The sequence below is a fragment of the Priapulus caudatus genome, unplaced genomic scaffold, assembly GCF_000485595.1.
Source record: "Priapulus caudatus unplaced genomic scaffold, Priapulus_caudatus-5.0.1 Scaffold127, whole genome shotgun sequence".
Taxonomy (NCBI): Eukaryota; Metazoa; Priapulida; class Priapulimorpha; order Priapulimorphida; family Priapulidae; genus Priapulus; species Priapulus caudatus.
Genome location: NW_014577188.1, coordinates 210860 through 225240, shown reverse-complemented (window position 1 = coordinate 225240; position 14381 = coordinate 210860).

The window sequence follows — 14381 nt, the reverse complement described above, 5'->3', positions numbered from 1 at the left end:
ATTATGTAGGGGCTAGGTGATAGCAGCCCATTTACGCATGGACGTTGCGCAATCTATGTGAAGGATCAACAAATTCACCTTATGCTTGGCGCAGCTGTTTATATAGGGATGTAAAACGTAATAGTCTACGAGGCAGGACGACATCACTTGTATGCGTGTTTCGTGGTTTATTCAGACCGTAGAGAAAATCGACATGTGCATAGCATGGGTTATCAAATTTAGAATTATTTTGATTTATCGTTGGAATACAGCTCAGTTCACTCTATTTGACAAGTCGGAAATGTCACTCTCAGCTCACTATGGCTTTTTTAAATACAAACTTACACGCCAGAAGGCGCGAGCCTTTGTTCGCTAAGATTTCAGCAGGCTCTGTTCAATCTCTTTAGAACTATCCAGGTAAATAAAAGTTATATACAAACGTACGAAGCAGCGTCGAATGCATGCCACGAAGACGCGTTCATTGATTTCCGACTGCTATCAATGTATAGTAATGCCAATGCAAACCCACTGCAGAGAGCTAAATTTTTCCCCCATATGTTTATCATTGACACGCTGAGCAAGGATCATCAGACGGTTGCATCTCGTCTGAGAACAGACTACTATTAAATCCTCCTTAGGATCCTATACTTAAGAATTGAATTTCAGGAGCTGAAAAATAGTATTTCGACCGTTTTCGGCCAAGTGGCAATAGTAAAGCTAGGTAGCCATGTACTTCAGCTGTGCACCATTAGAGTTATGACATATGTTGTCCGGCGTTTTAAAAAAATATCGCAAATTTACTAAACGACACCACATCTGTGCCTGAAAAACAGTCGCGCAGTCCAATGGGGCCCAACCATTGAAAGAATTCGTTTTAAATTACCAGTAACCATCCACCCATCTCAATGTGTATGTCATTGCCACACACGATAGCAGCCACGCTAAAATGCAACCACAAAACGTCGCGTCAGCTTTAGAGCACGAGCTGCAGGCCCTCCGATTGTGGCCGATGACGCGTCACATCCTCTAACCAAACAGGGTAATGAACCGGAAGTGATTTAATAGTGTCACGTGTCGTCTGCATGCCTCTTCTTCCTCCCCCTCCTCATTCTTCTCCTTATCCTCCTCCTCCTCCTCTTCCTCCTCCTCCTCCTCCTCCTCCTCCTCCTCCTCCTCCTCCTCCTCCTCCCTCCTCCTCCTCCTCTTCTCCTCCTGCTGCTTCTCCTCCTCCTCTTCCTCCTCCTCCTCGTCTTCCTCACCTCCGCCTCCTCCTCCTCCTCCTCCTCCTCCTCCTCCGCCTCCTCCTCCTCCTCCTCCTCCTCCTCCTCCTCCTCCGCCTCCTCCTCCTCTTCTTCTCCTCCTGCTGCTTCTCTTCCTCCTCTTCCTCCTCCTCCTCGTCTTCTCCACTCCGCCCTCCTCCTCTTCCTCTCCTCCTCCTCCTCCCTCCTCCTTCCCCGCCTCCTCCTCCTCCTCCTCCTCCTCTTCCTCCTTCTCCTCCTCCTCCATCATCTATAGGCTCCGCATCCGTCATCACGCCCAACGTAATACGAGGACGCGGGCGGTGTACGCATGCGTGAGAAACGCTCTACCTGTGACAGCGACCGCACACGCGGAGGTGATGAGTCGCAAAGACACGTACGTGAGTGTAAACCTCATCGGGAAGCCGCGAACACCGCCGCCGCCGCCGCCGACGACGACGACGACGAAGCCGCCGAGGGCGACGACGACGACGACGACGACGACGACGACGACGACGACGACGACGACGACGCCGACGACGAAGCCACCGAGGGCGACGACGGCGACGGCGACGACAACGACGAAGCCGCCGAGTACGACGACGCCGACGACGAAGCCACCGAGGGCGATGACGACGTGGTAGACGCACGATAGAGAAATGGTGGGTGCTGACAGCCCGCAGTATAACCTCACTGCGTCGCGCAACGCTAGCTACGACTACGATCAGCGTGTCACACCGACCGTCGCTATCATCAGCACCCTCGTCGTGCTCTCCATCGCCATGGTGATCATCCTCGCTAACATGCTCGTGCTCGTCGCCATCTTCACGACGTCGCGACTCGGCGAGCAGGCCCACTGGCTCATCGCCAACCTCGCTGCCTCCGACCTCGGCATGGGTGGCTACATGCTACTGTTGTTCCCCTACCAAGTGCTCGGCGACCCGGGCCGCGGGTACTGCCTGTTCGCGAAGTACTTCGTCAACATTCTCATCATGGGTTCGTACGTCGCTCTGCTGATGATCACCGTCGATCGCTTCATCGCCATCACGCGTCCGCTGCACTATCAGCAGATCGTCACCTACACCGTCGCCAAGCGCATGATCGCCGGCGGCTGGATCTACTCGATTCTGTTGAGTCTCTCCGTTCTCATCAACGACCGGTACTTCGACGGGAGCGCCTGCGCCTACGGGCTGATTGTCGGTCGCGGCGCCATCTTCTTTCTCAGCGTCCATTTCTTCATCAACGTGATTGTCATGCTGACCGTCTACACGCGGGTTGGCTACATCGCACTGCAGCACTCCAAGCGGCTGGCGCCGATGCCGACGCTACCGGAGGAACGTCGGCAGAGCAGCGACACGGCGAAGCAGCTGAGGCTAGTGAAGGTGCTTTTCATCGTCGTCGGTGCGTTCGTGTCCTGCTGGCTGCCGTTCTACGTCTACCTGTTGCTCGTGAACGTCGGTCTGTACGAGGACACGACGGGCATGTTTCGGTAAAAAATTTAAATTATTATTAGATCCTTGCCGCGCCTATATGTGGCGCACAGGGCGGTGTCCATCTCCGTTTCTTTAACCCGAGGCCACGCGGATGCTTTCACAGTAAATACTACAGCGGTTGGTCCACTGGTAGCACTGCGAGTTAACTTTCCACGCTTTATCTCTATTTGCTGAGTGCTAAGCAGAGAAGCAGTGTGTACCATGTTTCGGTACGTTGCTGTATGATACATGCAGAGATCCATCCACCGGTGTACAGGTCTGACCAGTCAATCTCCCCTCCATCGCTCTCCTGCGCACGCGATCTCGCTGTTCTCCGTTCGCATATACTCACTCACCACCTTTCTCTCTCGCTCACTCGCTTTTTCGATTTCTTATATATTTGGAAGCACTTTTGCTTTCGTCTCTTTGATGCTTCTCTTGACACTAAAAATACGCGTCTTACACACGTACGAATACGATCATATACACGCGCGCACGCACACGCAGGCACACGAATAGCCCCCCTCACACACACACACACACCCGCACGCGCACACGCACAAGCAGGCACACGAATACCCATAGGCAGACATACACGCACACACAAGCGCAGACGCGTATAAATTTAGCATGCTGTACATATGCCATTATGAAAATTAGCAGAGCCATAGCTAATTATGCCTATTTCACTAATTTGCTTGCAGGTAATAGTAGCAAAGCCCGTAGTTTCAGTATGTTGCATATAGTTATAACTTGAGAGGTTATTTTATCACCAGGTACATCGTCTACGCTCTGTTGTATTCGTCGTCAGCTTTGAATCCAGTGATCTACGCCTGGAAAAACCGAGATTTCAGGTTGGCCTTCAAAGTTGTCTTGCGCAAGATTCCATGCTGTGCGAACTGCTTCAGCGAAGATGAAGAGGAAAACAGTGCGTCTGCTTTAGCCTAGCGCAGACCTGCGATTTTTGGTTGCTCGTCGCTGCAACCTGCAACCGCAAGGGATCGGTCGATGTGTCGCCGCGTGTGCGCACACATGCGATTTCGAAGCAATTCTTAGACAATTTGTGAGCGATGTGAGCGACGAGTCGCTCAAAATAAAAACAGTTTGATTTCTTGCAACTCGTCGCAAGCGACCAGAATCGCTACGGGTTGCAGTTGCACGTTCCCACAGACGTAGCGATTACACAGAAATTTTTACAGCGATTCTAGAATCGCTATCGAGTTGCATGAAAAAGTCGCAGGTCTGCGCTAGGCCACGTCGAAGAAGGGATCATTTATCTCAGAAATACAAAGATTTGTTATATTTAATTTCACAATTATTCACCGCACTTGTTTGGCCAGGACGCGAAGTTACTGTTTTGTAAATGAAATTAATATTAACATCGTCAGAGTTTATTAGTAACACTCAACACGCTATTCGATCTACACCCGTTTATCGATCGGTCTCCTACATTTTTATTAATATTATTATTACTAATAATATTATTATTATTAATATTAATATTATTACATGTTAGTTGTCAGATACTTTTACACACACATACACACGCACGCACACGCACACGCACACGCACACGCACACGCACACGCACACGCACACGCACACGCACACGCCACACGCACCACGCCACACGCACAGCACACACACGCGCACACACACACACGCAACGCAACTTTTACCACACGCACGCCACGCACCCACGGCACGACGACGCACGCACGCACCACACGCACACACGCACGCTACGCGCGCGCATGCCACCACGCACACAGCACACACGCGCGCGCACACACCGCGCACACACACACGCACACACGCGCCGCTACACACACACGCACACACACACACACGCACACACGCCACACACGCCACACACACACGACGCACACACACACATACACGCACGCACGCACACACATACGCACGCCACGCACGCACGCACGGACACACGCGCGCACACACACACGCACACACACACACGACCGCACACAGCACACACGCACACACCGCGCGCGCACACACGACACGCGACACACACGCACACACACACGACACACACACACACACACACACACACGCTGCGCCAACACACACGCACACACACGCACACACACAGTACACACACCACACGCCACACACACACGCACACACGCGCGCGCACAACACACACGCACACACACACGCCACACACACACGGCCACACACACCAGGCATACACACACACAAGCACACACAACTACGCACACACGCTGCGCGCCACACACACACGCAGCACACACACGCACACACAGCACCGCGCGCATGCGCCACACAACACACACACACACACAGCCAAACACACAAGCACACACACACGCAACACACAGCGCGCGCATCGTTAACTGGTCGACCTTGCAACAGGAGACTGTTCGGTGATAAATGTGAGCAGATATATGTGTGGAGGCAGGAATTTGCAGATTGTGGATCTGTGGAAAGTGGCTGGGGCAGCTGCCTTTCGACAGTTCTAGCGAACGATAGCATACATAGACATGTAATGTGATGTCACGACATCGTTTAACCCTTCAAACATCGCTTTTTGCACAACAAGTACAATTTAATTACGTTATGAATAGTTTATGAGATTATGAAACCAGCTTCTTACAATATTCATATGCTCAAACCCAGCGTGCCAGTAAAATGAGCTCGTATTCATCCAACTTGACATGTCAATATTTTATCTCAAAAGATTTGCTATAAAAGAAATTAACTTTGTAAAAAAAGAGCACATTTTTCAATATAGTCAATTTTGTAAGTGTAATCGCGTGTTTACTGCAGACCACCAACCGGTTTTTATGGGGGTTGCTATATAGCAGCCTTCATAACGGCACGCGACTACTAACTTCCTGCTAAAACAGACTGTTTCCTTGCACCATACAGTCACAAAATCAACGTTAAAAATGCTTGCTATGGAAACGATAAACAGCGCGCGACTGCTAAGTTTGAGAATATACTAAGGTCGTGATAGAATCGTTGATTAATGATATACTTCATAACCTTTGAAGCTGCCTATTAAAGCCGCATGCCAGTATAATTAAATAGATAGATATTGTGACACTAGTTTATTGTAAAAATCAAAAATTTGTTGACAGACTATATTTTTTTGCATCAGTTACAAAATTAACGTTAAACATGCTTGAATATACCAATGTAGTAAAAGTTAATATTCGCCTAAAAGTTTAAATCATAGCTGATGTATTACACACTTGAGACACGGTTACATGTACTAAGAATTATTACTGTGTGGCTTATTCAGAAAAACCACTACGTGTGCAGGTTGAAATCACAGCTTATTAGCAATACCGGTAATAATAATTTTGTATGCAAACACTTGAAATGCAATGCATTAATTACTAGTCCAAGTATAACCTTTAAGACAGAGATATTTTTGTTCGCAAACGTTTAAAAAATACTAGTTATCCACTATTTATTGACTAGACACTTTCTATGTATTTAGAGACAGTGTGATTGTCAATAAAATCGCAGCTGCCGAGACAGCTTCATTTGAATATTCAGAATGGAAAATTCAATCTGGACCTTTTCGACTACGACTTGCCATCATCTATAGACCGCCATACTCTTCTGAGCACCCAGTCTCCACCGGCGTGTTCTTCAACGAGTTCACTGAATACCTTGAATCAGCTATTCTATCTGCTGATACTCTTTTCATAACCGGAGACTTTAACATTCATGTTGATGCTGATAGCCCTGACGCAAATAGACTTTTGGACTTGTTGGAATCAATGGGGCTGGAACAACACGTAAACGAGAGATACCCCGCCATCATTCCAAATACGGTCTGTGAATCCAAATATCAGTTTATTAGTGAGTTAAGCGTGCGCATGTGCGGACGCCGATTTTAGGCGCAGAGGAACAATATAAAAATTATAGAATTTTCGTAAGATGTGCAGGCACTGGATATCCTTGGCGTTCATATCCTGCCAGTATCTGTTAAACTGAGCGAGTTTTTTCGGGCGAATATATTCATCACGTACATGTATCTGAAAGAATTCTGCCAGAACACAATTGCCGGGGTACCCTGCAAGCTGAGGCAGTTGTACGATCTTTTTACAAGAACCAATAGAGAAATTTTATCCATAAATCTACACACGGTACCCCCGCTTCATTTTTAAAGTTACGTTTGTGAAGTCCAATAATCGTTATTTAGTGACGTTACTACGCATGCGCTGACCCGCATTTTATACCTGAAAAGAAATATAAAATTCTAGAGGATATTTTGCTAAATGTGGGCAGCCGTGAATATCCTTGATTCCAACGTCTGTATCGATACGGTGAGCATGCTCCTCACATTCTGCGAAAGCCGTGTTTGCATTGCGCCAAACGGTTCACACATCTTTCGGCCGAAATCAGACGATAGGCTCATACACCACCCCAACTCATTATTGATAGATCCTGTTATGCGATAGATTACAGTTGACACCGTTCCCTATGTTAGCAAATGAGAATTTTGTGGTGTTTGCTATCCCCACCGGGCGTGGGAGGGAGGTCACGTGATAACGTTGACGATGACGTTCACCCTAATAACGTTAACCCTCACTCCCCAGCACCGGCGCCACCACTAATCAGTCACTAAATATAGTATGTGTCGCCGCGGCTATATATCGGCATGTTATCTCACCAAAAATTTATTCTCATGAGTGTCCGGCAGACAGATATCATTGATGCAAAACACAACGCCTAACCCTAACCCATAATCCTTAACCGCTACCGCCTCCTCCCTAACGGCCAATTCTAACGCCTAACGGAATACCTATACCCTAAACCCTACCCCTAAACCGCCTAAAGCCTTAACCGCTAATCCTGACCTAACCCTAATCGCTAACACTATTCTAAGACTAGTGTGGCCACGTTCGGTCACTCCCTCCACAGCGCGGGGGCGTCTATTTTTATCCGTACACAAGATGGCGCGGAAGGTTGCCTCTGATCTGCGCCTGCTTGATTTGCTCTGATCGGAACAAACCCGTCGCGTGTTGGGAGAAGGTGGACGGCGCAACGTGGCAGCACTAGTGTTAGGTAGTGTTAAGATTCGGGTTAGGGTCAGGGTTAGGGTTAGGGTTAGGGTTAGGGTTAATTTTTAATTATTAATTTTTTAATTTTTAATTTTCATTTTCATGGTTAGTGATAAGTGTTAGGGGTATGGGTTAGGGTACGGTTAGGGCTCTAGAATTTTTGCATCATGATATTCTGTCCCACACCAGGTAGAATTATTTTAGCGCCGCGACTAGCATTACCATATTTAGTGTTGAAGGTTAGTTGGTGGCGGTCGTTGGAGTGAGTGTTACCGGTTAGGTTTAAGACTATTTGAACGTCATGCGGTCAAGCGTTATCACGTGACCTCCGCTTCCACCACGGACGCGGTTGTTCGAGTCCAGAAGCAAATCAAAGAAGCCAATGCAGAGAACGCCTTCGCGCATTTGTGGTACGAAAAAATAGACGCGCCGGGGCGTATACGCATTACGCCGAATTTGCTAATGCAATACTAGATAATTGCCCCGAGTTGGCCAAGTCATAATGAAAAATAGCTTTTTAGTTTACCAATATGATTATTGCCTTAGTGGTAAGGTAAACAGGAAAAATAGTAAGCTCGTTCTACGGGGCGCCCGTGGTGTAGCACATGTGGCTATTTTGGGAAGAGTCGATATAATTCACAAAGGTTTTTGAATCTTGCAAATCTGATTAGCATAAAGGGAACTCTAATTAATACAATCGGTTACTCCGGCGACATCTAAAGGCGGTCGCGTAAAAGGTGCATTCTATTCCAGCTTTCGAATTGCGAAGTCGATAATTTTTTTGATGTTATTCTTCGCGGAATACGTGCCAAGATAGCCGATAAGCGTATATCAACAGTAGATATTAAAAGATAAAATATTAAATTGTTATTATACGCCACCTAGGTGCATGCATTTGCTGAAAGCACTGTCATCGTTTGTGTATTATGTAGGGGCTAGGTGATAGCAGCCCCATTTACGAATGGACGTTGACCGCAATCTATGTGAAGGTCAAAATTCACCTTATGCTTGTGCGCGCAGCTGCGTTATTATAAGGGATGTAAACTAAATACGTCTCACGAGGCAGCGACGACATCACTTGTATGCGTGTTTCGTGGTTATACTTCGACCGTAGAGAAATGCAGTGCATAGCATGGGTTATCAAATTTTAGAATGTACTTTTGATTTATCGTTGGAATACAGACTCAGTTCAGCTCTATTCTGACAAGGTCGGGAAATGTCAGCTCTCAGCGGCGACTATGGCTTTTTAAAATACAGCAACTTCTACACGCCAGAAAGGCGCGAGCCTTTGTTCGCTAAGATTTCAGCGCTAGGCTCATGTTTAATGCTCTTTTAGATACTATCCAGGTAAATAATAAGTTATAATACAAAGTACGAAACGCGTCGAATGCATGCACCACGAAGACGCGTTAATTAATTTTCGACTGCTATCACACTCGCCATAGTAATGCGATGCAAACGCACTGCAAGCAGAAGCTAAATTTTTTCGCCCCCATGTGTTTATCATTGGACACGCTGAGCAAGGATCATCAGACGGTTGGCAACTCTCTGCACTGCCTCTTTTTTTCTCTCCCTCTCTCCATCCTTCTCCTTACCTTCCTCCTGCCTGCCTCCTCGCTCTTCTTCCGTCCCTCCTTGCTCTGCCTCTTCCTCCTCCTCACGCCTCCTGTTACTCACCTCCGCTCCCTCCTCTTCGTCCTACTCTCCTCCTCCTCTGCCTGCCTCTTCCCCTCGCTCGCTCCTACTCTTCCTCCTCTCCTCTCCTCTTCTTCTCCTCCTCCTCAGCTCCTCGCTCCTCCTCTTCAGCCTCCTCTCTCCTCCTGCTCCTCCTCCTCAATCGCTCCTCCTCCTCCTCTTCTTCCTCGCTTCCTCCGCCTCCTATTCCTCCCTCCCTCCTCCTCACCTCCTCCTCCTACTCCTCTTTCCCTCCTTGCTCGGCTTCTCCTCCTCCTCTCCTGCCCTGCCTCTGCCTCCCCCTCCTCCTTCACTCCCTCCGCTCTTCCTCCCTCTTCCTCCTCCTCCTCCCCTCTGGCGCGTCCCCTCTTCCTCCTCCTCCTCCGTCGCTCGTCTCCTCACTCTTTCCCATCCTGCTGCTTCTCCTCCTCCTCTTCCTGCCTCCTCCGCCTGCCCCCTCCTCCTCCTCCTCCCTCTTCCTCCTCTTCCTCCTCCTCGCTCCCCGCTCTGCCTCCCCTCTTCCTCCTCCTCCTCGCTCTCCTCTCCTCCTCCTCCTCTTTCGCCTCCTGCTTCCTCTCCTCCTCCTCTTCCTCACCTCCTCCTCGCTCCCCCTCCGTCCTCCCGCTTCCTGCTTCTTCTCGCTGCCGCTCGCCCCTCCTCCGTGCCTCAGACTTCCTCCCTTCTCGCTCCTCGCCCCTCGCTCGCTCCTCCTCCTCTGCCTGCCTCGGCTCCTCCTCCCGCTCCTCTCCTCCTCCTCTTCCTCTCCTGCTTCCTCTGCCGCTCCTCGCTCCGTCCTCCTCTTGCCTCCTGTACTCCTCCTCACCTCCATCATCTACTAGGCCTCCGCATCCGGTCATCACTGCAGACGTGAATAGCAGGGACGCCGGTGTAGCGCATGCGTAGGAAAGGTCTGATGTGACCGACCACACGTGAGGGTGATATCGCAGAGACGCGGGTAGTGGAGTGTGGAAGAGTGCATCGGGAAGCGCGAACGGGGACCCGGCGCCCGCCACGACGACGACAGAAGGCCGGCGAAGACGACGGACAGGGCGGACGAGCGGGACGGAGCGACGACGGAAGCGGGGGAGAGGCCGGCGGATGTGCGGAGCCGCGAACACGACGAGCACGACGACGACGGAGCAGATCGAGACGACGACCGACAAGACAAGCTGACCCAGATACCAGCCAGAGTGACGGGCAGGCGGGTGGAGTAAGAATGTGGTCGGTAGGAAGCAGCACGTATAACGGTGCCGGGGACTGGTCGGCGCGAGACGCTAGCTGAGACTGACGGATGCGGAGTGCTGGTCGACGAGCCGGGAGCGGCGTGCCGGCTATGCGATGGCGAGCACCCGTCGGTGTGTGCGTGGGGTGCGGGTCGTGCCGAGTCGGGTGACCGATGGTGAATGCATTCGCGCCTCGGCTAACCCTGCTCGTGCTTCGTCGGATGCTTCATCCGACGTCCGCGACTCGGCGAGCCCGGCCCACTGGCTCATCGGCCAACGCTCGCTGCCTTCGACTCCGCATGGTGGCTACATGGATAGCTGTTGTTCCCCTACCAAGTGCTCGGCCCGACCCGGGCCGCGGATATGCCTGTTCGCGAGTTACTTCGCCCATTTCATCCATCGGAGTTCGTACGTCCTCTGCTGATGATCACGCGTCGATCGCTTCATTCGCCATCCCGCGTCCGCTGCACTGATCAGCAGGATCGGCACCTACAGCCGTCGCCAAGCGTATGATCTGCCGGCGGCTGGATCTACTCCGATTCCTTCGTTGAGTCTCTCCCGTTCTCTCTATTGACGACCCGAGTACTTCGACGTGGAGCGCCTGCGCCTTACGAGCGCTGATTTTCGGTCGCGGCGACCATATCGTCTTTGCTCAGCGTCGCATTTCTTCATCAACGTGATTGTTCATTGCTGAAACCGTCTACACCGGCGCCGAGGTTGGCTACATCGCACTGCAAGCACTTCAAGCGGCCTGGCGCCGATGCCGACGCTACGAGGGACACGTCGGCCAGAGCAGCGACACGGCGAGCGCTGAGCCTATGAAGGTGCGTTTCGCATTCCGTCGCGTCGGTGCGTTCCGTGTCCTGCTGGCCTGCCGGCTTCTACAGTCACTTCCTTTAACTCGGTGAACGCGTCTCTGTACGACTGGACCACGACGGACCTGTTCCTCGGATAAACAAATTTAAATTATTATTGATCCTTGCGCCGCCTATACGCTGGCGCATCAGGGCGCGTGCGCATCTCGTTCTCTTACGCCGAGGCCCACGCGGATGCTCTTACAGTACAATACTACAGCGGTGGCACCTGAGTAGCACTCGCGACGTTAACTTCCCAGCTTTATCTTCTATTGCTGAGTGCTAAGCAGAGAAGCGCAGTGTGTACGCATGGTTCGCGTACGCTTGCTGTATTGATGACATGCAGAAGATCCATCCACCGTGTACAGGCTCTGTCGCAGTTCAATCTCGTCCCTCCATCGCTCTTCCTGCGCACGCGATCTTCGCTGTTCTCCGTTCGCAATATACTCACTCCACCACTTTCTCTTCGCTCACGGAGATCGCCTTTTTTCGAGTCTCCTCTTATATATTTTGGAAGCACTTTTGCTTTCGTCTCTTTGATCTTCCTCTTGACACCCCTAAAAATACGGCGTTTACCACACGTACGAATGACGATCATATCACCGCGCGCACGCACTCGTAGGCACCCGAAATAGCCCCTTCAGCACACAGCACACACAGCCCAGCGAGCGCGCGACAAGCGCACAAGCAGGGCACAGGCGGTGGCGAATACGGCCATAGGGCAGACATACCGCGGGACACCACAAGGCGAGGCGGGAAGGAACGGCGTGTATAAATTCTAGGCATGGCTGGTGAGCAGGTATGCATCGTAATACCATTAGCCAGAGGCCCATAGCTAAGTTAATGCCTATTTCAGCCTAATTTGGGGGTTGGCAGGTACTAAGTAGCAAAAGGCCGGTAGTTCAGTATGTTGGGGCATATAGTTGAGTCAACTGTGAGAGGTTTATTTATCACCAAGTACATCGTCATCCGCTCTGGGGTGTTCACGGGTCGGTCGGAGGTTTTCTGGAATCCAGTGATCTACCGCCTGGAAAACCGGGAGATTTCAGGTTGCCGTTCAACGTTGTCTTGGGCGCAAAACGCTTCCATGGCTGTGCGAACTGCTTACAGCCGAAGATGAGACGGCAAACATGGGCGGGCTGCTTTAGCCAATAATCGCGCAGGACCGTGCGGATTTTTGGGTCTGCTCGTCGCTGCAAACCTGGGCGCACCCGCAAAGGGATCGGTCATGTGTGCCGGTCGTGCGCCACCGACATGGGCGTTCTTCGACCATTCTAGAAATTGTGTGAGCGATTGGTGAGGCCGACGGAGGTCGCTCAAAAATCAAAAGCCCAGTTTGATTTCTAGAACTCGTCGCAACAGCGACGGCAGATCGCCTGAGCGGGTTGCAGTTGCACGTCGTCCACAGACGTAGGCGAGTTTCCACGCAGCAACTTGTTTTACAGCGTTCTAGGAATCGCTGGTTCGAAGTGCATGACAAAGTCGGCATTGCTGCGCTAGGCCACAACGTCGAAGAAGGGGAAGTCATTTATCTCCGAAATACAAATTTTGTTAATACGTTAATTTACAATGTATTCACGAGGAAAGGGCGGGCACTTGGTTGTCGGGCCAGGGAACGGGGAAAGTTGCTGATTGTTGTGAATGAAAATTAAATATTAACATCGGTCAGAGTTTAATTAGTACCTGCACACGCTTATTTCGACTACACGGTTTATGGGCGGGATCGTCTCCTACATTTAATTATTATTATTCGATAATATTTATTATTATTAATAATGTAGTTTATTATTATTCATATTATACATGTTAGGTTGGTCAGATACTTTTTACAACAACATGACCAACACGGGCCACGAGACACAGCACAGCGGGCGGACGGGCGGCACACGCAAGCGGACTCACACGCAGCCACGCACTAGGCGACACCCGCGGCGCACACGCAGCACGCCACACGCACACGCCACACGGCACACCACACGCACGAGGCAAAACTCACACACGCACACACACGACTCTCGCACACTTACACACGCAAGCACGCACCCACGCACGCACGCAACCGCACCACACACGCAACACCACGCACTAGCACCGCGCGCGGCATGCACCCACGGCTACGATAGACACACACCGCGGGCGCGCGACGAGCGACACGGCGCACACACACAACGCACACACGCGGCGCTCTCACACACACACTTGGGTCGCGGGGGTTGGGCCGGGCGGGGGACGCGCGGGGGGGCCGCGCTGGCGGCCGCGGGGCCCGGGGCGGCGGAGGGCCGGGCGCTGGGGGCGGGCGGGCGACCGGTGCGGGCGGGGCAGGACACACACAAACGCACGACACGCACAGACGCCCACACACACGACGACAGCACACACACACATACACGCAGCAACGCAGCCACACATACGCACGCAACGCACGACGCACGCACACAGCACACACACACACACGCAAACACACACACAGCACGCACACACAGCACCGCAGCACAGCAGCGCGCGCACACAAGCGCACACACAGAATTGACGCACACACACCACACACCACACACAACACACACACACGCGCGCACACACACAACGCACACACGGCACACACACATACAAGCACATGGCACGCACAGCACACACCGCACGACACGCGTCGCGCACACGACACACCGCACACACACACGCACACAACACACGCTGGGCTGCACACACACACACATACCACACACAAGCACACACACGACGTCACGCACCGCGCGCACAGACAGCACACAGCACACACACACGGACACACACATCGCGCGCGCACACACACACACACGACCGGGGCGCCCTGCACACACACACAACGACTACAAGCAACACCACGCACGACACGGGA